We start from the raw sequence: 13415 nt of genomic DNA, 5'->3' as shown, positions 1-13415 counted from the left end.
CAACCTTGAGTCTGGCGCCTTAGACCACTCGGCCATCCTGACATTAGCAGTGCAGTGTTGAAAAACGATGAATATACCACCTAAAAAAGCAGCATGTCCAAATGAGTCAGTGTCCAGAGTGAATCATAAAAGTAGTTTGACATGTCAGAAGTGGGATTTGAACCCACGCCTACAATTGGAGACCAGAAGTCTTTTTTGCTGAGAACAGAGTCGAAACTTAAGTCTGGCGCCTTAGACCACTCGGCCATCCTGACATTTGAACTGATGTATTAAAAAACGATAAATATACCATCTAAAAAGCAGCATGTCCAAATGAGTCAGTGTCCAGAGTGAATCATAAAAGCAGTTTGACATGTCAGAAGAGGGATTTGAACCCACGCCTCCAATCAGAGAGGACAGAAGCCTCTTTCCTGAGAAAGGTTTCCAACCTTGAGTCTGGCGCCTTAGACCACTCGGCCATCCTGACATTAGCAGTGCAGTGTTGAAAAACGATGAATATACCACGTAAAAAAGCAGCATGTCCAAATGAGTCAGTGTCCAGAGTGAATCATAAAAGTAGTTTGACATGTCAGAAGTGGGATTTGAACCCACGCCTCCAATTGGAGACCAGAAGTCTTTTTTGCTGAGAACAGAGTCGAAACTTAAGTCTGGCGCCTTAGACCACTCGGCCATCCTGACATTTGAACTGATGTATTAAAAAACGATAAATATACCATCTAAAAAGCAGCATGTCCAAATGAGTCAGTGTCCAGAGTGAATCATAAAAGTAGTTTGACATGTCAGAAGTGGGATTTGAACCCACGCCTCCAATCGGAGACCAGAAGCCTCTTTCCTGAGAAAGGTTTCCAACCTTGAGTCTGGCGCCTTAGACCACTCGGCCATCCTGACTTTAGCAGTGCAGTGTTGAAAAACGATGAATATACCACCTAAAAAAGCAGCATGTCCAAATGAGTCAGTGTCCAGAGTGAATCATAAAAGCAGTTTGACATGTCAGAAGTGGGATTTGAACCCACGCCTCCAATCGGAGACCAGAAGCCTCTTTCCTGAGAAAGGTTTCCAACCTTGAGTCTGGCGCCTTAGACCACTCGGCCATCCTGACATTAGCACTGCAGTGTTAAAAAACGATGAATATACCACCTAAAAAAGCAGCATGTCCAAATGAGTCAGTGTCCAGAGTGAATCATAAAAGTAGTTTGACATGTCAGAAGTGGGATTTGAACCCACGCCTCCAATTGGAGACCAGAAGTCTTTTTTGCTGAGAACAGAGTCGAAACTTAAGTCTGGCGCCTTAGACCACTCGGCCATCCTGACATTTGAACTGATGTATTAAAAAACGATAAATATACCATCTAAAAAGCAGCATGTCCAAATGAGTCAGTGTCCACAGTGAATCATAAAAGTAGTTTGACATGTCAGAAGTGGGATTTGAACCCACGCCTCCAATCGGAGACCAGAAGCCTCTTTCCTGAGAAAGGTTTCCAACCTTGAGTCTGGCGCCTTAGACCACTCGGCCATCCTGACTTTAGCAGTGCAGTGTTGAAAAACGATGAATATACCACCTAAAAAAGCAGCATGTCCAAATGAGTCAGTTTCCAGAGTGAATTATAAAAGTAGTTTGACATGTCAGAAGTGGGATTTGAACCCACGCCTCCAATCGGAGACCAGAAGCCTCTTTCCTGAGAAAGGTTTCCAACCTTGAGTCTGGCGCCTTAGACCACTCGGCCATCCTGACATTAGCACTGCAGTGTTAAAAAACGATGAATATACCACCTAAAAAAGCAGCATGTCCAAATGAGTCAGTGTCCAGAGTGAATCATAAAAGTAGTTTGACATGTCAGAAGTGGGATTTGAACCCACGCCTCCAATTGGAGACCAGAAGTCTTTTTTGCTGAGAACAGAGTCGAAACTTAAGTCTGGCGCCTTAGACCACTCGGCCATCCTGACATTTGAACTGATGTATTAAAAAACGATAAATATACCATCTAAAAAGCAGCATGTCCAAATGAGTCAGTGTCCACAGTGAATCATAAAAGTAGTTTGACATGTCAGAAGAGGGATTTGAACCCACGCCTCCAATCAGAGAGGACAGAAGCCTCTTTCCTGAGAAAGGTTTCCAACCTTGAGTCTGGCGCCTTAGACCACTCGGCCATCCTGACATTAGCAGTGCAGTGTTGAAAAACGATGAATATACCACGTAAAAAAGCAGCATGTCCAAATGAGTCAGTGTCCAGAGTGAATCATAAAAGTAGTTTGACATGTCAGAAGTGGGATTTGAACCCACGCCTCCAATTGGAGACCAGAAGTCTTTTTTGCTGAGAACAGAGTCGAAACTTAAGTCTGGCGCCTTAGACCACTCGGCCATCCTGACATTTGAACTGATGTATTAAAAAACGATAAATATACCATCTAAAAAGCAGCATGTCCAAATGAGTCAGTGTCCACAGTGAATCATAAAAGTAGTTTGACATGTCAGAAGAGGGATTTGAACCCACGCCTCCAATCAGAGAGGACAGAAGCCTCTTTCCTGAGAAAGGTTTCCAACCTTGAGTCTGGCGCCTTAGACCACTCGGCCATCCTGACATTAGCAGTGCAGTGTTGAAAAACGATGAATATACCACGTAAAAAAGCAGCATGTCCAAATGAGTCAGTGTCCAGAGTGAATCATAAAAGTAGTTTGACATGTCAGAAGTGGGATTTGAACCCACGCCTCCAATTGGAGACCAGAAGTCTTTTTTGCTGAGAACAGAGTCGAAACTTAAGTCTGGCGCCTTAGACCACTCGGCCATCCTGACATTTGAACTGATGTATTAAAAAACGATAAATATACCATCTAAAAACCAGCATGTCCAAATGAGTCAGTGTCCAGAGTGAATCATAAAAGCAGTTTGACATGTCAGAAGTGGGATTTGAACCCACGCCTCCAATCGGAGACCAGAAGCCTCTTTCCTGAGAAAGGTTTCCAACCTTGAGTCTGGCGCCTTAGACCACTCGGCCATCCTGACTTTAGCAGTGCAGTGTTGAAAAACGATGAATATACCACCTAAAAAAGCAGCATGTCCAAATGAGTCAGTGTCCAGAGTGAATCATAAAAGCAGTTTGACATGTCAGAAGTGGGATTTGAACCCACGCCTCCAATCGGAGACCAGAAGCCTCTTTCCTGAGAAAGGTTTCCAACCTTGAGTCTGGCACCTTAGACCACTCGGCCATCCTGACATTAGCACTGCAGTGTTAAAAAACGATGAATATACCACCTAAAAAAGCAGCATGTCCAAATGAGTCAGTGTCCAGAGTGAATCATAAAAGTAGTTTGACATGTCAGAAGTGGGATTTGAACCCACGCCTCCAATCGGAGACCAGAAGCCTCTTTCCTGAGAAAGGTTTCCAACCTTGAGTCTGGCGCCTAAAAGACCACTCGGCCATCCTGACATTAGCAGTGCAGTGTTGAAAAACGATGAATATACCACCTAAAAAAGCAGCATGTCCAAATGAGTCAGTGTCCAGAGTGAATCATAAAAGCAGTTTGACATGTCAGAAGTGGGATTTGAACCCACGCCTCCAATCGGAGACCAGAAGCCTCTTTCCTGAGAAAGGTTTCCAACCTTGAGTCTGGCGCCTTAGACCACTCGGCCATCCTGACATTAGCAGTGCAGTGTTGAAAAACGATGAATATACCACCTAAAAAAGCAGCATGTCCAAATGAGTCAGTGTCCAGAGTGAATCATAAAAGCAGTTTGACATGTCAGAAGTGGGATTTGAACCCACGCCTCCAATCGGAGACCAGAAGCCTCTTTCCTGAGAAAGGTTTCCAACCTTGAGTCTGGCGCCTTGGACCACTCGGCCATCCTGACTTTAGCAGTGCAGTGTTGAAAAACGATGAATATACCACGTAAAAAAGCAGCATGTCCAAATGAGTCAGTGTCCAGAGTGAATCATAAAAGTAGTTTGACATGTCAGAAGTGGGATTTGAACCCACGCCTCCAATTGGAGACCAGAAGTCTTTTTTGCTGAGAACAGAGTCGAAACTTAAGTCTGGCGCCTTAGACCACTCGGCCATCCTGACATTTGAACTGATGTATTAAAAAACGATAAATATACCATCTAAAAACCAGCATGTCCAAATGAGTCAGTGTCCAGAGTGAATCATAAAAGTAGTTTGACATGTCAGAAGTGGGATTTGAACCCACGCCTCCAATCGGAGACCAGAAGCCTCTTTCCTGAGAAAGGTTTCCAACCTTGAGTCTGGCGCCTTAGACCACTCGGCCATCCTGACATTAGCACTGCAGTGTTAAAAAACGATGAATATACCACCTAAAAAAGCAGCATGTCCAAATGAGTCAGTGTCCAGAGTGAATCATAAAAGTAGTTTGACATGTCAGAAGTGGGATTTGAACCCACGCCTCCAATTGGAGACCAGAAGTCTTTTTTGCTGAGAACAGAGTCGAAACTTAAGTCTGGCGCCTTAGACCACTCGGCCATCCTGACATTTGAACTGATGTATTAAAAAACGATAAATATACCATCTAAAAAGCAGCATGTCCAAATGAGTCAGTGTCCACAGTGAATCATAAAAGTAGTTTGACATGTCAGAAGAGGGATTTGAACCCACGCCTCCAATCAGAGAGACCAGAAGCCTCTTTCCTGAGAAAGGTTTCCAACCTTGAGTCTGGCGCCTTAGACCACTCGGCCATCCTGACATTAGCAGTGCAGTGTTGAAAAACGATGAATATACCACGTAAAAAAGCAGCATGTCCAAATGAGTCAGTGTCCAGAGTGAATCATAAAAGTAGTTTGACATGTCAGAAGTGGGATTTGAACCCACGCCTCCAATTGGAGACCAGAAGTCTTTTTTGCTGAGAACAGAGTCGAAACTTAAGTCTGGCGCCTTAGACCACTCGGCCATCCTGACATTTGAACTGATGTATTAAAAAACGATAAATATACCATCTAAAAACCAGCATGTCCAAATGAGTCAGTGTCCAGAGTGAATCATAAAAGTAGTTTGACATGTCAGAAGTGGGATTTGAACCCACGCCTCCAATCGGAGACCAGAAGCCTCTTTCCTGAGAAAGGTTTCCAACCTTGAGTCTGGCGCCTTAGACCACTCGGCCATCCTGACTTTAGCAGTGCAGTGTTGAAAAACGATGAATATACCACCTAAAAAAGCAGCATGTCCAAATGAGTCAGTGTCCAGAGTGAATCATAAAAGTAGTTTGACATGTCAGAAGTGGGATTTGAACCCACGCCTCCAATCGGAGACCAGAAGCCTCTTTCCTAAGAAAGGTTTCCAACCTTGAGTCTGGCGCCTTAGACCACTCGGCCATCCTGACTTTAGCAGTCCAGTGTTGAAAAACGATGAATATACCACCTAAAAAAGCAGCATGTCCAAATGAGTCAGTGTCCAGAGTGAATCATAAAAGTAGTTTGACATGTCAGAAGTGGGATTTGAACCCACGCCTCCAATCGGAGACCAGAAGCCTCTTTCCTGAGAAAGGTTTCCAACCTTAAGTCTGGCGCCTTAGACCACTCGGCCATCCTGACATTTGAACTGATGTATTAAAAAACGATAAATATACCATCTAAAAACCAGCATGTCCAAATGAGTCAGTGTCCAGAGTGAATCATAAAAGTAGTTTGACATGTCAGAAGTGGGATTTGAACCCACGCCTCCAATCGGAGACCAGAAGCCTCTTTCCTGAGAAAGGTTTCCAACCTTGAGTCTGGCGCCTAAAAGACCACTCGGCCATCCTGACATTAGCAGTGCAGTGTTGAAAAACGATGAATATACCACCTAAAAAAGCAGCATGTCCAAATGAGTCAGTGTCCAGAGTGAATCATAAAAGCAGTTTGACATGTCAGAAGTGGGATTTGAACCCACGCCTCCAATCGGAGACCAGAAGCCTCTTTCCTGAGAAAGGTTTCCAACCTTGAGTCTGGCGCCTTAGACCACTCGGCCATCCTGACATTAGCAGTGCAGTGTTGAAAAACGATGAATATACCACCTAAAAAAGCAGCATGTCCAAATGAGTCAGTGTCCAGAGTGAATCATAAAAGCAGTTTGACATGTCAGAAGTGGGATTTGAACCCACGCCTCCAATCGGAGACCAGAAGCCTCTTTCCTGAGAAAGGTTTCCAACCTTGAGTCTGGCGCCTTGGACCACTCGGCCATCCTGACTTTAGCAGTGCAGTGTTGAAAAACGATGAATATACCACGTAAAAAAGCAGCATGTCCAAATGAGTCAGTGTCCAGAGTGAATCATAAAAGTAGTTTGACATGTCAGAAGTGGGATTTGAACCCACGCCTCCAATTGGAGACCAGAAGTCTTTTTTGCTGAGAACAGAGTCGAAACTTAAGTCTGGCGCCTTAGACCACTCGGCCATCCTGACATTTGAACTGATGTATTAAAAAACGATAAATATACCATCTAAAAACCAGCATGTCCAAATGAGTCAGTGTCCAGAGTGAATCATAAAAGTAGTTTGACATGTCAGAAGTGGGATTTGAACCCACGCCTCCAATCGGAGACCAGAAGCCTCTTTCCTGAGAAAGGTTTCCAACCTTGAGTCTGGCGCCTTAGACCACTCGGCCATCCTGACTTTAGCAGTGCAGTGTTGAAAAACGATGAATATACCACCTAAAAAAGCAGCATGTCCAAATGAGTCAGTTTCCAGAGTGAATCATAAAAGTAGTTTGACATGTCAGAAGTGGGATTTGAACCCACGCCTCCAATCGGAGACCAGAAGCCTCTTTCCTGAGAAAGGTTTCCAACCTTGAGTCTGGCGCCTTAGACCACTCGGCCATCCTGACATTAGCACTGCAGTGTTAAAAAACGATGAATATACCACCTAAAAAAGCAGCATGTCCAAATGAGTCAGTGTCCAGAGTGAATCATAAAAGTAGTTTGACATGTCAGAAGTGGGATTTGAACCCACGCCTCCAATTGGAGACCAGAAGTCTTTTTTGCTGAGAACAGAGTCGAAACTTAAGTCTGGCGCCTTAGACCACTCGGCCATCCTGACATTTGAACTGATGTATTAAAAAACGATAAATATACCATCTAAAAAGCAGCATGTCCAAATGAGTCAGTGTCCAGAGTGAATCATAAAAGTAGTTTGACATGTCAGAAGTGGGATTTGAACCCACGCCTCCAATCGGAGACCAGAAGCCTCTTTCCTGAGAAAGGTTTCCAACCTTGAGTCTGGCGCCTTAGACCACTCGGCCATCCTGACTTTAGCAGTGCAGTGTTGAAAAACGATGAATATACCACCTAAAAAAGCAGCATGTCCAAATGAGTCAGTGTCCAGAGTGAATCATAAAAGCAGTTTGACATGTCAGAAGTGGGATTTGAACCCACGCCTCCAATCGGAGACCAGAAGCCTCTTTCCTGAGAAAGGTTTCCAACCTTGAGTCTGGCGCCTTAGACCACTCGGCCATCCTGACATTAGCACTGCAGTGTTAAAAAACGATGAATATACCACCTAAAAAAGCAGCATGTCCAAATGAGTCAGTGTCCAGAGTGAATCATAAAAGCAGTTTGACATGTCAGAAGTGGGATTTGAACCCACGCCTCCAATCGGAGACCAGAAGCCTCTTTCCTGATAAAGGTTTCCAACCTTGAGTCTGGCGCCTTAGACCACTCGGCCATCCTGACATTAGCACTGCAGTGTTAAAAAACGATGAATATACCACCTAAAAAAGAAGCATGTCCAAATGAGTCAGTGTCCAGAGTGAATCATAAAAGTAGTTTGACATGTCAGAAGTGGGATTTGAACCCACGCCTCCAATTGGAGACCAGAAGTCTTTTTTGCTGAGAACAGAGTCGAAACTTAAGTCTGGCGCCTTAGACCACTCGGCCATCCTGACATTTGAACTGATGTATTAAAAAACGATAAATATACCATCTAAAAAGCAGCATGTCCAAATGAGTCAGTGTCCACAGTGAATCATAAAAGTAGTTTGACATGTCAGAAGAGGGATTTGAACCCACGCCTCCAATCGGAGAGACCAGAAGCCTCTTTCCTGAGAAAGGTTTCCAACCTTGAGTCTGGCGCCTTAGACCACTCGGCCATCCTGACATTAGCAGTGCAGTGTTGAAAAACGATGAATATACCACCTAAAAAAGCAGCATGTCCAAATGAGTCAGTGTCCAGAGTGAATCATAAAAGTAGTTTGACATGTCAGAAGTGGGATTTGAACCCACGCCTACAATTGGAGACCAGAAGTCTTTTTTGCTGAGAACAGAGTCGAAACTTAAGTCTGGCGCCTTAGACCACTCGGCCATCCTGACATTTGAACTGATGTATTAAAAAACGATAAATATACCATCTTAAAAGCAGCATGTCCAAATGAGTCAGTGTCCAGAGTGAATCATAAAAGTAGTTTGACATGTCAGAAGAGGGATTTGAACCCACGCCTCCAATCAGAGAGGACAGAAGCCTCTTTCCTGAGAAAGGTTTCCAACCTTGAGTCTGGCGCCTTAGACCACTCGGCCATCCTGACATTAGCAGTGCAGTGTTGAAAAACGATGAATATACCACGTAAAAAAGCAGCATGTCCAAATGAGTCAGTGTCCAGAGTGAATCATAAAAGTAGTTTGACATGTCAGAAGTGGGATTTGAACCCACGCCTCCAATTGGAGACCAGAAGTCTTTTTTGCTGAGAACAGAGTCGAAACTTAAGTCTGGCGCCTTAGACCACTCGGCCATCCTGACATTTGAACTGATGTATTAAAAAACGATAAATATACCATCTAAAAACCAGCATGTCCAAATGAGTCAGTGTCCAGAGTGAATCATAAAAGTAGTTTGACATGTCAGAAGTGGGATTTGAACCCACGCCTCCAATCGGAGACCAGAAGCCTCTTTCCTGAGAAAGGTTTCCAACCTTGAGTCTGGCGCCTTAGACCACTCGGCCATCCTGACTTTAGCAGTGCAGTGTTGAAAAACGATGAATATACCACCTAAAAAAGCAGCATGTCCAAATGAGTCAGTTTCCAGAGTGAATCATAAAAGTAGTTTGACATGTCAGAAGTGGGATTTGAACCCACGCCTCCAATCGGAGACCAGAAGCCTCTTTCCTGAGAAAGGTTTCCAACCTTGAGTCTGGCGCCTTAGACCACTCGGCCATCCTGACATTAGCACTGCAGTGTTAAAAAACGATGAATATACCACCTAAAAAAGCAGCATGTCCAAATGAGTCAGTGTCCAGAGTGAATCATAAAAGTAGTTTGACATGTCAGAAGTGGGATTTGAACCCACGCCTCCAATTGGAGACCAGAAGTCTTTTTTGCTGAGAACAGAGTCGAAACTTAAGTCTGGCGCCTTAGACCACTCGGCCATCCTGACATTTGAACTGATGTATTAAAAAACGATAAATATACCATCTAAAAAGCAGCATGTCCAAATGAGTCAGTGTCCAGAGTGAATCATAAAAGTAGTTTGACATGTCAGAAGTGGGATTTGAACCCACGCCTCCAATCGGAGACCAGAAGCCTCTTTCCTGAGAAAGGTTTCCAACCTTGAGTCTGGCGCCTTAGACCACTCGGCCATCCTGACTTTAGCAGTGCAGTGTTGAAAAACGATGAATATACCACCTAAAAAAGCAGCATGTCCAAATGAGTCAGTGTCCAGAGTGAATCATAAAAGCAGTTTGACATGTCAGAAGTGGGATTTGAACCCACGCCTCCAATCGGAGACCAGAAGCCTCTTTCCTGAGAAAGGTTTCCAACCTTGAGTCTGGCGCCTTAGACCACTCGGCCATCCTGACATTAGCACTGCAGTGTTAAAAAACGATGAATATACCACCTAAAAAAGCAGCATGTCCAAATGAGTCAGTGTCCAGAGTGAATCATAAAAGTAGTTTGACATGTCAGAAGTGGGATTTGAACCCACGCCTCCAATTGGAGACCAGAAGTCTTTTTTGCTGAGAACAGAGTCGAAACTTAAGTCTGGCGCCTTAGACCACTCGGCCATCCTGACATTTGAACTGATGTATTAAAAAACGATAAATATACCATCTAAAAAGCAGCATGTCCAAATGAGTCAGTGTCCACAGTGAATCATAAAAGTAGTTTGACATGTCAGAAGTGGGATTTGAACCCACGCCTCCAATCGGAGACCAGAAGCCTCTTTCCTGAGAAAGGTTTCCAACCTTGAGTCTGGCGCCTTAGACCACTCGGCCATCCTGACTTTAGCAGTGCAGTGTTGAAAAACGATGAATATACCACCTAAAAAAGCAGCATGTCCAAATGAGTCAGTTTCCAGAGTGAATTATAAAAGTAGTTTGACATGTCAGAAGTGGGATTTGAACCCACGCCTCCAATCGGAGACCAGAAGCCTCTTTCCTGAGAAAGGTTTCCAACCTTGAGTCTGGCGCCTTAGACCACTCGGCCATCCTGACATTAGCACTGCAGTGTTAAAAAACGATGAATATACCACCTAAAAAAGCAGCATGTCCAAATGAGTCAGTGTCCAGAGTGAATCATAAAAGTAGTTTGACATGTCAGAAGTGGGATTTGAACCCACGCCTCCAATTGGAGACCAGAAGTCTTTTTTGCTGAGAACAGAGTCGAAACTTAAGTCTGGCGCCTTAGACCACTCGGCCATCCTGACATTTGAACTGATGTATTAAAAAACGATAAATATACCATCTAAAAAGCAGCATGTCCAAATGAGTCAGTGTCCAGAGTGAATCATAAAAGTAGTTTGACATGTCAGAAGTGGGATTTGAACCCACGCCTCCAATCGGAGACCAGAAGCCTCTTTCCTGAGAAAGGTTTCCAACCTTGAGTCTGGCGCCTTAGACCACTCGGCCATCCTGACTTTAGCAGTGCAGTGTTGAAAAACGATGAATATACCACCTAAAAAAGCAGCATGTCCAAATGAGTCAGTGTCCAGAGTGAATCATAAAAGCAGTTTGACATGTCAGAAGTGGGATTTGAACCCACGCCTCCAATCGGAGACCAGAAGCCTCTTTCCTGAGAAAGGTTTCCAACCTTGAGTCTGGCGCCTTAGACCACTCGGCCATCCTGACATTAGCACTGCAGTGTTAAAAAACGATGAATATACCACCTAAAAAAGCAGCATGTCCAAATGAGTCAGTGTCCAGAGTGAATCATAAAAGTAGTTTGACATGTCAGAAGTGGGATTTGAACCCACGCCTCCAATTGGAGACCAGAAGTCTTTTTTGCTGAGAACAGAGTCGAAACTTAAGTCTGGCGCCTTAGACCACTCGGCCATCCTGACATTTGAACTGATGTATTAAAAAACGATAAATATACCATCTAAAAAGCAGCATGTCCAAATGAGTCAGTGTCCACAGTGAATCATAAAAGTAGTTTGACATGTCAGAAGAGGGATTTGAACCCACGCCTCCAATCAGAGAGACCAGAAGCCTCTTTCCTGAGAAAAGTTTCCAACCTTGAGTCTGGCGCCTTAGACCACTCGGCCATCCTGACATTAGCAGTGCAGTGTTGAAAAACGATGAATATACCACCTAAAAAAGCAGCATGTCCAAATGAGTCAGTGTCCAGAGTGAATCATAAAAGCAGTTTGACATGTCAGAAGTGGGATTTGAACCCACGCCTCCAATCGGAGACCAGAAGCCTCTTTCCTGAGAAAGGTTTCCAACCTTGAGTCTGGCGCCTTGGACCACTCGGCCATCCTGACTTTAGCAGTGCAGTGTTGAAAAACGATGAATATACCACGTAAAAAAGCAGCATGTCCAAATGAGTCAGTGTCCAGAGTGAATCATAAAAGTAGTTTGACATGTCAGAAGTGGGATTTGAACCCACGCCTCCAATTGGAGACCAGAAGTCTTTTTTGCTGAGAACAGAGTCGAAACTTAAGTCTGGCGCCTTAGACCACTCGGCCATCCTGACATTTGAACTGATGTATTAAAAAACGATAAATATACCATCTAAAAACCAGCATGTCCAAATGAGTCAGTGTCCAGAGTGAATCATAAAAGTAGTTTGACATGTCAGAAGTGGGATTTGAACCCACGCCTCCAATCGGAGACCAGAAGCCTCTTTCCTGAGAAAGGTTTCCAACCTTGAGTCTGGCGCCTTAGACCACTCGGCCATCCTGACATTAGCACTGCAGTGTTAAAAAACGATGAATATACCACCTAAAAAAGCAGCATGTCCAAATGAGTCAGTGTCCAGAGTGAATCATAAAAGTAGTTTGACATGTCAGAAGTGGGATTTGAACCCACGCCTCCAATTGGAGACCAGAAGTCTTTTTTGCTGAGAACAGAGTCGAAACTTAAGTCTGGCGCCTTAGACCACTCGGCCATCCTGACATTTGAACTGATGTATTAAAAAACGATAAATATACCATCTAAAAAGCAGCATGTCCAAATGAGTCAGTGTCCACAGTGAATCATAAAAGTAGTTTGACATGTCAGAAGAGGGATTTGAACCCACGCCTCCAATCAGAGAGACCAGAAGCCTCTTTCCTGAGAAAGGTTTCCAACCTTGAGTCTGGCGCCTTAGACCACTCGGCCATCCTGACATTAGCAGTGCAGTGTTGAAAAACGATGAATATACCACGTAAAAAAGCAGCATGTCCAAATGAGTCAGTGTCCAGAGTGAATCATAAAAGTAGTTTGACATGTCAGAAGTGGGATTTGAACCCACGCCTCCAATTGGAGACCAGAAGTCTTTTTTGCTGAGAACAGAGTCGAAACTTAAGTCTGGCGCCTTAGACCACTCGGCCATCCTGACATTTGAACTGATGTATTAAAAAACGATAAATATACCATCTAAAAACCAGCATGTCCAAATGAGTCAGTGTCCAGAGTGAATCATAAAAGTAGTTTGACATGTCAGAAGTGGGATTTGAACCCACGCCTCCAATCGGAGACCAGAAGCCTCTTTCCTGAGAAAGGTTTCCAACCTTGAGTCTGGCGCCTTAGACCACTCGGCCATCCTGACTTTAGCAGTGCAGTGTTGAAAAACGATGAATATACCACCTAAAAAAGCAGCATGTCCAAATGAGTCAGTGTCCAGAGTGAATCATAAAAGTAGTTTGACATGTCAGAAGTGGGATTTGAACCCACGCCTCCAATCGGAGACCAGAAGCCTCTTTCCTGAGAAAGGTTTCCAACCTTGAGTCTGGCGCCTTAGACCACTCGGCCATCCTGACTTTAGCAGTCCAGTGTTGAAAAACGATGAATATACCACCTAAAAAAGCAGCATGTCCAAATGAGTCAGTGTCCAGAGTGAATCATAAAAGTAGTTTGACATGTCAGAAGTGGGATTTGAACCCACGCCTCCAATCGGAGACCAGAAGCCTCTTTCCTGAGAAAGGTTTCCAACCTTAAGTCTGGCGCCTTAGACCACTCGGCCATCCTGACATTTGAACTGATGTATTAAAAAACGATAAATATACCATCTAAAAACCAGCATGTCCAAATG

General features: G+C 44.2%; 55 non-coding genes across 55 annotated transcripts; all 55 read right to left on the bottom strand.

Moving 5' to 3' along the window:
• Positions 1 to 142: 142 nt before the first annotated feature.
• On the bottom strand, positions 143 to 254 carry trnal-uaa (transfer RNA leucine (anticodon UAA)). The gene is made up of 2 exons: positions 217 to 254; positions 143 to 188 (listed from the first exon to the last, which is right to left on the bottom strand). It is a non-coding gene; the product is annotated as a tRNA-Leu (tRNA).
• A 312-nt stretch (positions 255 to 566) lies between these two features.
• On the bottom strand, positions 567 to 678 carry trnal-uaa (transfer RNA leucine (anticodon UAA)). The gene is made up of 2 exons: positions 641 to 678; positions 567 to 612 (listed from the first exon to the last, which is right to left on the bottom strand). It is a non-coding gene; the product is annotated as a tRNA-Leu (tRNA).
• A 99-nt stretch (positions 679 to 777) lies between these two features.
• On the bottom strand, positions 778 to 888 carry trnal-caa (transfer RNA leucine (anticodon CAA)). Its single transcript has 2 exons — positions 851 to 888; positions 778 to 823 (listed from the first exon to the last, which is right to left on the bottom strand). It is a non-coding gene; the product is annotated as a tRNA-Leu (tRNA).
• A 100-nt stretch (positions 889 to 988) lies between these two features.
• trnal-caa (transfer RNA leucine (anticodon CAA)) lies at positions 989 to 1099 on the bottom strand. The gene is made up of 2 exons: positions 1062 to 1099; positions 989 to 1034 (listed from the first exon to the last, which is right to left on the bottom strand). It is a non-coding gene; the product is annotated as a tRNA-Leu (tRNA).
• Positions 1100 to 1199: 100 nt separating this feature from the next.
• On the bottom strand, positions 1200 to 1311 carry trnal-uaa (transfer RNA leucine (anticodon UAA)). The gene is made up of 2 exons: positions 1274 to 1311; positions 1200 to 1245 (listed from the first exon to the last, which is right to left on the bottom strand). It is a non-coding gene; the product is annotated as a tRNA-Leu (tRNA).
• Positions 1312 to 1410: 99 nt separating this feature from the next.
• trnal-caa (transfer RNA leucine (anticodon CAA)) lies at positions 1411 to 1521 on the bottom strand. The gene is made up of 2 exons: positions 1484 to 1521; positions 1411 to 1456 (listed from the first exon to the last, which is right to left on the bottom strand). It is a non-coding gene; the product is annotated as a tRNA-Leu (tRNA).
• A 100-nt stretch (positions 1522 to 1621) lies between these two features.
• trnal-caa (transfer RNA leucine (anticodon CAA)) lies at positions 1622 to 1732 on the bottom strand. The gene is made up of 2 exons: positions 1695 to 1732; positions 1622 to 1667 (listed from the first exon to the last, which is right to left on the bottom strand). It is a non-coding gene; the product is annotated as a tRNA-Leu (tRNA).
• A 100-nt stretch (positions 1733 to 1832) lies between these two features.
• Positions 1833 to 1944, bottom strand: trnal-uaa (transfer RNA leucine (anticodon UAA)). The gene is made up of 2 exons: positions 1907 to 1944; positions 1833 to 1878 (listed from the first exon to the last, which is right to left on the bottom strand). It is a non-coding gene; the product is annotated as a tRNA-Leu (tRNA).
• A 312-nt stretch (positions 1945 to 2256) lies between these two features.
• trnal-uaa (transfer RNA leucine (anticodon UAA)) lies at positions 2257 to 2368 on the bottom strand. The gene is made up of 2 exons: positions 2331 to 2368; positions 2257 to 2302 (listed from the first exon to the last, which is right to left on the bottom strand). It is a non-coding gene; the product is annotated as a tRNA-Leu (tRNA).
• Positions 2369 to 2680: 312 nt separating this feature from the next.
• On the bottom strand, positions 2681 to 2792 carry trnal-uaa (transfer RNA leucine (anticodon UAA)). The gene is made up of 2 exons: positions 2755 to 2792; positions 2681 to 2726 (listed from the first exon to the last, which is right to left on the bottom strand). It is a non-coding gene; the product is annotated as a tRNA-Leu (tRNA).
• Positions 2793 to 2891: 99 nt separating this feature from the next.
• trnal-caa (transfer RNA leucine (anticodon CAA)) lies at positions 2892 to 3002 on the bottom strand. Its single transcript has 2 exons — positions 2965 to 3002; positions 2892 to 2937 (listed from the first exon to the last, which is right to left on the bottom strand). It is a non-coding gene; the product is annotated as a tRNA-Leu (tRNA).
• A 100-nt stretch (positions 3003 to 3102) lies between these two features.
• On the bottom strand, positions 3103 to 3213 carry trnal-caa (transfer RNA leucine (anticodon CAA)). Its single transcript has 2 exons — positions 3176 to 3213; positions 3103 to 3148 (listed from the first exon to the last, which is right to left on the bottom strand). It is a non-coding gene; the product is annotated as a tRNA-Leu (tRNA).
• A 100-nt stretch (positions 3214 to 3313) lies between these two features.
• trnal-caa (transfer RNA leucine (anticodon CAA)) lies at positions 3314 to 3426 on the bottom strand. Its single transcript has 2 exons — positions 3387 to 3426; positions 3314 to 3359 (listed from the first exon to the last, which is right to left on the bottom strand). It is a non-coding gene; the product is annotated as a tRNA-Leu (tRNA).
• Positions 3427 to 3526: 100 nt separating this feature from the next.
• Positions 3527 to 3637, bottom strand: trnal-caa (transfer RNA leucine (anticodon CAA)). The gene is made up of 2 exons: positions 3600 to 3637; positions 3527 to 3572 (listed from the first exon to the last, which is right to left on the bottom strand). It is a non-coding gene; the product is annotated as a tRNA-Leu (tRNA).
• Positions 3638 to 3737: 100 nt separating this feature from the next.
• On the bottom strand, positions 3738 to 3848 carry trnal-caa (transfer RNA leucine (anticodon CAA)). Its single transcript has 2 exons — positions 3811 to 3848; positions 3738 to 3783 (listed from the first exon to the last, which is right to left on the bottom strand). It is a non-coding gene; the product is annotated as a tRNA-Leu (tRNA).
• A 100-nt stretch (positions 3849 to 3948) lies between these two features.
• Positions 3949 to 4060, bottom strand: trnal-uaa (transfer RNA leucine (anticodon UAA)). The gene is made up of 2 exons: positions 4023 to 4060; positions 3949 to 3994 (listed from the first exon to the last, which is right to left on the bottom strand). It is a non-coding gene; the product is annotated as a tRNA-Leu (tRNA).
• Positions 4061 to 4159: 99 nt separating this feature from the next.
• trnal-caa (transfer RNA leucine (anticodon CAA)) lies at positions 4160 to 4270 on the bottom strand. Its single transcript has 2 exons — positions 4233 to 4270; positions 4160 to 4205 (listed from the first exon to the last, which is right to left on the bottom strand). It is a non-coding gene; the product is annotated as a tRNA-Leu (tRNA).
• Positions 4271 to 4370: 100 nt separating this feature from the next.
• Positions 4371 to 4482, bottom strand: trnal-uaa (transfer RNA leucine (anticodon UAA)). The gene is made up of 2 exons: positions 4445 to 4482; positions 4371 to 4416 (listed from the first exon to the last, which is right to left on the bottom strand). It is a non-coding gene; the product is annotated as a tRNA-Leu (tRNA).
• A 312-nt stretch (positions 4483 to 4794) lies between these two features.
• trnal-uaa (transfer RNA leucine (anticodon UAA)) lies at positions 4795 to 4906 on the bottom strand. The gene is made up of 2 exons: positions 4869 to 4906; positions 4795 to 4840 (listed from the first exon to the last, which is right to left on the bottom strand). It is a non-coding gene; the product is annotated as a tRNA-Leu (tRNA).
• A 99-nt stretch (positions 4907 to 5005) lies between these two features.
• Positions 5006 to 5116, bottom strand: trnal-caa (transfer RNA leucine (anticodon CAA)). Its single transcript has 2 exons — positions 5079 to 5116; positions 5006 to 5051 (listed from the first exon to the last, which is right to left on the bottom strand). It is a non-coding gene; the product is annotated as a tRNA-Leu (tRNA).
• Positions 5117 to 5216: 100 nt separating this feature from the next.
• On the bottom strand, positions 5217 to 5327 carry trnal-caa (transfer RNA leucine (anticodon CAA)). Its single transcript has 2 exons — positions 5290 to 5327; positions 5217 to 5262 (listed from the first exon to the last, which is right to left on the bottom strand). It is a non-coding gene; the product is annotated as a tRNA-Leu (tRNA).
• Positions 5328 to 5427: 100 nt separating this feature from the next.
• trnal-uaa (transfer RNA leucine (anticodon UAA)) lies at positions 5428 to 5538 on the bottom strand. Its single transcript has 2 exons — positions 5501 to 5538; positions 5428 to 5473 (listed from the first exon to the last, which is right to left on the bottom strand). It is a non-coding gene; the product is annotated as a tRNA-Leu (tRNA).
• Positions 5539 to 5637: 99 nt separating this feature from the next.
• On the bottom strand, positions 5638 to 5750 carry trnal-caa (transfer RNA leucine (anticodon CAA)). Its single transcript has 2 exons — positions 5711 to 5750; positions 5638 to 5683 (listed from the first exon to the last, which is right to left on the bottom strand). It is a non-coding gene; the product is annotated as a tRNA-Leu (tRNA).
• Positions 5751 to 5850: 100 nt separating this feature from the next.
• On the bottom strand, positions 5851 to 5961 carry trnal-caa (transfer RNA leucine (anticodon CAA)). Its single transcript has 2 exons — positions 5924 to 5961; positions 5851 to 5896 (listed from the first exon to the last, which is right to left on the bottom strand). It is a non-coding gene; the product is annotated as a tRNA-Leu (tRNA).
• A 100-nt stretch (positions 5962 to 6061) lies between these two features.
• On the bottom strand, positions 6062 to 6172 carry trnal-caa (transfer RNA leucine (anticodon CAA)). The gene is made up of 2 exons: positions 6135 to 6172; positions 6062 to 6107 (listed from the first exon to the last, which is right to left on the bottom strand). It is a non-coding gene; the product is annotated as a tRNA-Leu (tRNA).
• A 100-nt stretch (positions 6173 to 6272) lies between these two features.
• Positions 6273 to 6384, bottom strand: trnal-uaa (transfer RNA leucine (anticodon UAA)). The gene is made up of 2 exons: positions 6347 to 6384; positions 6273 to 6318 (listed from the first exon to the last, which is right to left on the bottom strand). It is a non-coding gene; the product is annotated as a tRNA-Leu (tRNA).
• Positions 6385 to 6483: 99 nt separating this feature from the next.
• On the bottom strand, positions 6484 to 6594 carry trnal-caa (transfer RNA leucine (anticodon CAA)). The gene is made up of 2 exons: positions 6557 to 6594; positions 6484 to 6529 (listed from the first exon to the last, which is right to left on the bottom strand). It is a non-coding gene; the product is annotated as a tRNA-Leu (tRNA).
• Positions 6595 to 6694: 100 nt separating this feature from the next.
• trnal-caa (transfer RNA leucine (anticodon CAA)) lies at positions 6695 to 6805 on the bottom strand. Its single transcript has 2 exons — positions 6768 to 6805; positions 6695 to 6740 (listed from the first exon to the last, which is right to left on the bottom strand). It is a non-coding gene; the product is annotated as a tRNA-Leu (tRNA).
• A 100-nt stretch (positions 6806 to 6905) lies between these two features.
• On the bottom strand, positions 6906 to 7017 carry trnal-uaa (transfer RNA leucine (anticodon UAA)). Its single transcript has 2 exons — positions 6980 to 7017; positions 6906 to 6951 (listed from the first exon to the last, which is right to left on the bottom strand). It is a non-coding gene; the product is annotated as a tRNA-Leu (tRNA).
• A 99-nt stretch (positions 7018 to 7116) lies between these two features.
• Positions 7117 to 7227, bottom strand: trnal-caa (transfer RNA leucine (anticodon CAA)). The gene is made up of 2 exons: positions 7190 to 7227; positions 7117 to 7162 (listed from the first exon to the last, which is right to left on the bottom strand). It is a non-coding gene; the product is annotated as a tRNA-Leu (tRNA).
• A 100-nt stretch (positions 7228 to 7327) lies between these two features.
• On the bottom strand, positions 7328 to 7438 carry trnal-caa (transfer RNA leucine (anticodon CAA)). Its single transcript has 2 exons — positions 7401 to 7438; positions 7328 to 7373 (listed from the first exon to the last, which is right to left on the bottom strand). It is a non-coding gene; the product is annotated as a tRNA-Leu (tRNA).
• A 100-nt stretch (positions 7439 to 7538) lies between these two features.
• Positions 7539 to 7649, bottom strand: trnal-caa (transfer RNA leucine (anticodon CAA)). Its single transcript has 2 exons — positions 7612 to 7649; positions 7539 to 7584 (listed from the first exon to the last, which is right to left on the bottom strand). It is a non-coding gene; the product is annotated as a tRNA-Leu (tRNA).
• Positions 7650 to 7749: 100 nt separating this feature from the next.
• Positions 7750 to 7861, bottom strand: trnal-uaa (transfer RNA leucine (anticodon UAA)). Its single transcript has 2 exons — positions 7824 to 7861; positions 7750 to 7795 (listed from the first exon to the last, which is right to left on the bottom strand). It is a non-coding gene; the product is annotated as a tRNA-Leu (tRNA).
• A 312-nt stretch (positions 7862 to 8173) lies between these two features.
• Positions 8174 to 8285, bottom strand: trnal-uaa (transfer RNA leucine (anticodon UAA)). Its single transcript has 2 exons — positions 8248 to 8285; positions 8174 to 8219 (listed from the first exon to the last, which is right to left on the bottom strand). It is a non-coding gene; the product is annotated as a tRNA-Leu (tRNA).
• A 312-nt stretch (positions 8286 to 8597) lies between these two features.
• trnal-uaa (transfer RNA leucine (anticodon UAA)) lies at positions 8598 to 8709 on the bottom strand. The gene is made up of 2 exons: positions 8672 to 8709; positions 8598 to 8643 (listed from the first exon to the last, which is right to left on the bottom strand). It is a non-coding gene; the product is annotated as a tRNA-Leu (tRNA).
• A 99-nt stretch (positions 8710 to 8808) lies between these two features.
• trnal-caa (transfer RNA leucine (anticodon CAA)) lies at positions 8809 to 8919 on the bottom strand. The gene is made up of 2 exons: positions 8882 to 8919; positions 8809 to 8854 (listed from the first exon to the last, which is right to left on the bottom strand). It is a non-coding gene; the product is annotated as a tRNA-Leu (tRNA).
• Positions 8920 to 9019: 100 nt separating this feature from the next.
• On the bottom strand, positions 9020 to 9130 carry trnal-caa (transfer RNA leucine (anticodon CAA)). The gene is made up of 2 exons: positions 9093 to 9130; positions 9020 to 9065 (listed from the first exon to the last, which is right to left on the bottom strand). It is a non-coding gene; the product is annotated as a tRNA-Leu (tRNA).
• A 100-nt stretch (positions 9131 to 9230) lies between these two features.
• trnal-uaa (transfer RNA leucine (anticodon UAA)) lies at positions 9231 to 9342 on the bottom strand. Its single transcript has 2 exons — positions 9305 to 9342; positions 9231 to 9276 (listed from the first exon to the last, which is right to left on the bottom strand). It is a non-coding gene; the product is annotated as a tRNA-Leu (tRNA).
• Positions 9343 to 9441: 99 nt separating this feature from the next.
• Positions 9442 to 9552, bottom strand: trnal-caa (transfer RNA leucine (anticodon CAA)). The gene is made up of 2 exons: positions 9515 to 9552; positions 9442 to 9487 (listed from the first exon to the last, which is right to left on the bottom strand). It is a non-coding gene; the product is annotated as a tRNA-Leu (tRNA).
• A 100-nt stretch (positions 9553 to 9652) lies between these two features.
• trnal-caa (transfer RNA leucine (anticodon CAA)) lies at positions 9653 to 9763 on the bottom strand. The gene is made up of 2 exons: positions 9726 to 9763; positions 9653 to 9698 (listed from the first exon to the last, which is right to left on the bottom strand). It is a non-coding gene; the product is annotated as a tRNA-Leu (tRNA).
• A 100-nt stretch (positions 9764 to 9863) lies between these two features.
• trnal-uaa (transfer RNA leucine (anticodon UAA)) lies at positions 9864 to 9975 on the bottom strand. Its single transcript has 2 exons — positions 9938 to 9975; positions 9864 to 9909 (listed from the first exon to the last, which is right to left on the bottom strand). It is a non-coding gene; the product is annotated as a tRNA-Leu (tRNA).
• Positions 9976 to 10074: 99 nt separating this feature from the next.
• trnal-caa (transfer RNA leucine (anticodon CAA)) lies at positions 10075 to 10185 on the bottom strand. Its single transcript has 2 exons — positions 10148 to 10185; positions 10075 to 10120 (listed from the first exon to the last, which is right to left on the bottom strand). It is a non-coding gene; the product is annotated as a tRNA-Leu (tRNA).
• A 100-nt stretch (positions 10186 to 10285) lies between these two features.
• Positions 10286 to 10396, bottom strand: trnal-caa (transfer RNA leucine (anticodon CAA)). Its single transcript has 2 exons — positions 10359 to 10396; positions 10286 to 10331 (listed from the first exon to the last, which is right to left on the bottom strand). It is a non-coding gene; the product is annotated as a tRNA-Leu (tRNA).
• A 100-nt stretch (positions 10397 to 10496) lies between these two features.
• Positions 10497 to 10608, bottom strand: trnal-uaa (transfer RNA leucine (anticodon UAA)). Its single transcript has 2 exons — positions 10571 to 10608; positions 10497 to 10542 (listed from the first exon to the last, which is right to left on the bottom strand). It is a non-coding gene; the product is annotated as a tRNA-Leu (tRNA).
• Positions 10609 to 10707: 99 nt separating this feature from the next.
• Positions 10708 to 10818, bottom strand: trnal-caa (transfer RNA leucine (anticodon CAA)). Its single transcript has 2 exons — positions 10781 to 10818; positions 10708 to 10753 (listed from the first exon to the last, which is right to left on the bottom strand). It is a non-coding gene; the product is annotated as a tRNA-Leu (tRNA).
• Positions 10819 to 10918: 100 nt separating this feature from the next.
• trnal-caa (transfer RNA leucine (anticodon CAA)) lies at positions 10919 to 11029 on the bottom strand. Its single transcript has 2 exons — positions 10992 to 11029; positions 10919 to 10964 (listed from the first exon to the last, which is right to left on the bottom strand). It is a non-coding gene; the product is annotated as a tRNA-Leu (tRNA).
• Positions 11030 to 11129: 100 nt separating this feature from the next.
• On the bottom strand, positions 11130 to 11241 carry trnal-uaa (transfer RNA leucine (anticodon UAA)). The gene is made up of 2 exons: positions 11204 to 11241; positions 11130 to 11175 (listed from the first exon to the last, which is right to left on the bottom strand). It is a non-coding gene; the product is annotated as a tRNA-Leu (tRNA).
• A 312-nt stretch (positions 11242 to 11553) lies between these two features.
• Positions 11554 to 11664, bottom strand: trnal-caa (transfer RNA leucine (anticodon CAA)). Its single transcript has 2 exons — positions 11627 to 11664; positions 11554 to 11599 (listed from the first exon to the last, which is right to left on the bottom strand). It is a non-coding gene; the product is annotated as a tRNA-Leu (tRNA).
• Positions 11665 to 11764: 100 nt separating this feature from the next.
• trnal-uaa (transfer RNA leucine (anticodon UAA)) lies at positions 11765 to 11876 on the bottom strand. Its single transcript has 2 exons — positions 11839 to 11876; positions 11765 to 11810 (listed from the first exon to the last, which is right to left on the bottom strand). It is a non-coding gene; the product is annotated as a tRNA-Leu (tRNA).
• Positions 11877 to 11975: 99 nt separating this feature from the next.
• On the bottom strand, positions 11976 to 12086 carry trnal-caa (transfer RNA leucine (anticodon CAA)). Its single transcript has 2 exons — positions 12049 to 12086; positions 11976 to 12021 (listed from the first exon to the last, which is right to left on the bottom strand). It is a non-coding gene; the product is annotated as a tRNA-Leu (tRNA).
• A 100-nt stretch (positions 12087 to 12186) lies between these two features.
• On the bottom strand, positions 12187 to 12298 carry trnal-uaa (transfer RNA leucine (anticodon UAA)). The gene is made up of 2 exons: positions 12261 to 12298; positions 12187 to 12232 (listed from the first exon to the last, which is right to left on the bottom strand). It is a non-coding gene; the product is annotated as a tRNA-Leu (tRNA).
• Positions 12299 to 12610: 312 nt separating this feature from the next.
• Positions 12611 to 12722, bottom strand: trnal-uaa (transfer RNA leucine (anticodon UAA)). Its single transcript has 2 exons — positions 12685 to 12722; positions 12611 to 12656 (listed from the first exon to the last, which is right to left on the bottom strand). It is a non-coding gene; the product is annotated as a tRNA-Leu (tRNA).
• Positions 12723 to 12821: 99 nt separating this feature from the next.
• Positions 12822 to 12932, bottom strand: trnal-caa (transfer RNA leucine (anticodon CAA)). The gene is made up of 2 exons: positions 12895 to 12932; positions 12822 to 12867 (listed from the first exon to the last, which is right to left on the bottom strand). It is a non-coding gene; the product is annotated as a tRNA-Leu (tRNA).
• Positions 12933 to 13032: 100 nt separating this feature from the next.
• trnal-caa (transfer RNA leucine (anticodon CAA)) lies at positions 13033 to 13143 on the bottom strand. Its single transcript has 2 exons — positions 13106 to 13143; positions 13033 to 13078 (listed from the first exon to the last, which is right to left on the bottom strand). It is a non-coding gene; the product is annotated as a tRNA-Leu (tRNA).
• Positions 13144 to 13243: 100 nt separating this feature from the next.
• On the bottom strand, positions 13244 to 13354 carry trnal-uaa (transfer RNA leucine (anticodon UAA)). The gene is made up of 2 exons: positions 13317 to 13354; positions 13244 to 13289 (listed from the first exon to the last, which is right to left on the bottom strand). It is a non-coding gene; the product is annotated as a tRNA-Leu (tRNA).
• Between the last annotated feature and the right edge of the window lie 61 nt (positions 13355 to 13415).

Source organism: Pungitius pungitius, chromosome 2 (assembly GCF_949316345.1).
Source record: "Pungitius pungitius chromosome 2, fPunPun2.1, whole genome shotgun sequence".
Classification (NCBI taxonomy): Eukaryota; Metazoa; Chordata; class Actinopteri; order Perciformes; family Gasterosteidae; genus Pungitius; species Pungitius pungitius.
Note: the sequence above shows the minus strand (reverse complement) of the source record. Positions and strands in the feature narration are given on the sequence as shown.